General features: G+C 37.4%; 1 long non-coding RNA gene across 1 annotated transcript; it reads left to right on the top strand.

Annotated features, from left to right (window-relative positions):
• The first annotated feature begins 31 nt into the window (after nucleotides 1–31).
• Nucleotides 32–222, top strand: LOC135653222 (uncharacterized). Its single transcript, XR_010502366.1, has 2 exons — nucleotides 32–80; nucleotides 182–222. It is a non-coding gene; the product is annotated as an uncharacterized LOC135653222 (long non-coding RNA).
• The last annotated feature ends 2,607 nt before the right edge of the window (nucleotides 223–2,829 follow it).

The following is a 2,829-nucleotide window of genomic DNA, read 5'->3' as shown; positions in this document are numbered from 1 at the left end:
CTGTTTGATCTTACACTTTGCTGGGTTATGATCAGGCTTCATCTGCCCAGAGACTGTTTTCCTACCCTGGACACTTCTCTGTAGGTCTTTGAGGGTTCTTACCTTTTATGCACATGTTCTTTTATGTGCTTACATTGCCCAAAATACTGCAACTATAGAACAATGTTGTGTTTTCTTTTAGGCTCTTTTCAGAGACCATCTTATCCAAGATTGTCTTTGCAACATTCTGCAATCTTTCTGTGGACGTCTCATGAAACATGAGAAATTCCATGGATGTCAAAGATGGCATTCAATGAAACAAACAGCACCATCCACAGCAGTTTAAAGGATGTTTTTTCAATTACAGAATGGCACTGTCCTTTATTAAGATATGTTGCATTTCCTGAGACTTAGAGTAGACAGACAGTACTGAGTTCTACAAGTGGGGAAAAAGATTTATGACTTACCGTGGTTGCTTATTTTTGAAAGTTATAATGTAGTATAATCTTAAATATGCTATAAACTCTATTGTAACAATTTGTTGTAGTGAATCATTGTTGTTTTAGCTTGTCATAACTTTTTTTTCTTTTATGGTGAAAAGGGTTGTTATGAGTTATAATTGATGATTATATTTGTTTGATTTGCATATGACTATGGAAAATTGAACACAAAGCACTGGTAAGGAAAATGTTAATACTGAACACCAGAATGTCATATTTTATAAAACTGTCCAAATAATATTTTAGTATTTATGATTTGTCATGGTTGCTTACTTATGGACAGAGTATACTCCTAAATATGCTATAAATTGTAGTGAACAATTCTTGATTGAGCTCGTCACAACTTTTTTTGTTAAAAGAGCTTATTATTTAAGTTAAAATTGATTATTTGTTCTCTGTTTTGCATATGATTTAACAGAAGGTGATGTTTTGGAAAATATCAATACTGAACAGCAGAATATCATATATTATGAAACTGATTAAATAAATTGGAAGTACTTTTAATAGATGGGCTCCTTTGTTAGAGCATATCTATGGTATTAGATTTTAATTTCTGCCATTTATATTTCTTACTCAATCTAATATATTCTAACTTAAGTTGTAACCTGTTTCTAATGGGACATTTTAGTCAGTGTAATTGTCTGTTAATTCAGAAGTTCATGTGGCCACTGAAAATATTTTATCTGCACTTCTTAAATATATTCTTGTTCATCTCAATTCTTTGTCATTTGTTAAAGTGTGTGTAGGTTCATTGCTCATGTATTAGAAACAATTCTATGTGCAAAATTGAGATAGAATTTAATTATATTAAACTATAAGATTGAGATAGATATAGGAAGCAACTATATATGATAAGAGGACTTATTAAAAGCTTCAATAAATTTAAATTGAATGGTTAGGTGAGAGAGAGTGTCACCGGTGGGACGATTAACTAATTAACTTGGTAACTATAGTCACAGGTCAAAAAATTTAGGTTAATGATAGTATATTTGTGAAGTTCTTATATGCCGATTTCGATGTGGGTCTAAACTTAGGGTAGCCTAATGCTATTGTCAATGTTGGATTTTTCATTGGTACATATGAGATGTTAATTCTGTCATTATGTGTAAGCCTCAATTATACTATAGATAGTCCTTTTCTTGGCGGATATCTTCTCATATGCAATATTAGGTCGATTCTGATAGCATTCGTCACAACAATTCTGTCCAAATCTTTGTAGATTTGGATCAACCAAAAGCATTTAGCAATGGCTTTGTTCAGTAATAATAAAGATTCTTTCTCCAAATCTTTGCCTTGACCTTCATGCCATCCTTGAGTATGAGCAAACTTCCTATGCAAATCTAAACCTAGAAAAGGTGTGGTCACAATAGTCTGCCCCTACTTGACAAATAGGGCAAAGACTGAGTACCTTTGAAAAGCCATTCAGTCTGTTTCATAATAGTTTTCATAGAGAGACTCTTCAACTTAGACTGAGCTTTTATGAAGTCTTTCCTTTTTCTTTTCTTGTTTACTTGTAGGGTTAAAGATCATCGTGTACATTAATTCTCCTGATGTGCATTGATTACCTCGAGCCAGTATTTTGGCTGTGTGATCTGAAGAAAACTGCTATTTAACGATCATACAATTAAATCTTCTTACTAACATATCCAACAGCCCATGGCACCTAAACCTTCTCCCACCCACCATTCTGCCACCCTCGCATGGATTCGCTGCAGCTCAATCGTTTTCATGGTGTTTCAATTGGTCAAAAGTCTCATCATTCACTCTTATCGAGTGGTCACCGCCAAGCCTGACGTCGATGTTTAAGCTGTCTTCTTCATGGCAGCTTCAACCCCATCCCTCACGTCAAGATGAGAACCGGATGCTCTTCCTGCCACCTTTGCCGCCTAAAGGAGATTGGTGCCTTTCACTCTGCAGTACTCTTGACGTCCTGCACTCTCTCTCTCTCTCTCTCATTCTTTCTCTCTGGAGATGGTGAAGAAAGCTCAAGCAAGAAATCCGGCGAGGCTTTTGTATAAATAATCAAAAAATAAAACGAAATTTAGCATACCATTGAGGTCTGGCTACGGTCAACGGCCGTCGGCTATGGTCGTAGGCCAAGCAGGTGCGTTCCGATAGGAGTGGCGGGCGGGCCCCACCTAATCACCCCTCGGCGCGAAAGTTGGCACGGTCACCGACGGCTGTGATCTGGCCCACCTCCCTTTTCTTTTCAGATTTCGTTATCCTTCCCCGTCTTCCACGGCCCGTGATGCTGCTTCAGCCGTCAGATCTCATCTGTGCCGGCGGGGCCCGTCGACAGCCCCGGGATAACTATCACAATTAGGGTAGTATCCTTCACGGCAGGATGTTC

The sequence above is a fragment of the Musa acuminata genome, chromosome BXJ3-11, assembly GCF_036884655.1.
Source record: "Musa acuminata AAA Group cultivar baxijiao chromosome BXJ3-11, Cavendish_Baxijiao_AAA, whole genome shotgun sequence".
In the NCBI taxonomy this organism is placed as follows: Eukaryota; Viridiplantae; Streptophyta; class Magnoliopsida; order Zingiberales; family Musaceae; genus Musa; species Musa acuminata.
This window is presented reverse-complemented; position numbering and strand designations above follow the sequence as displayed.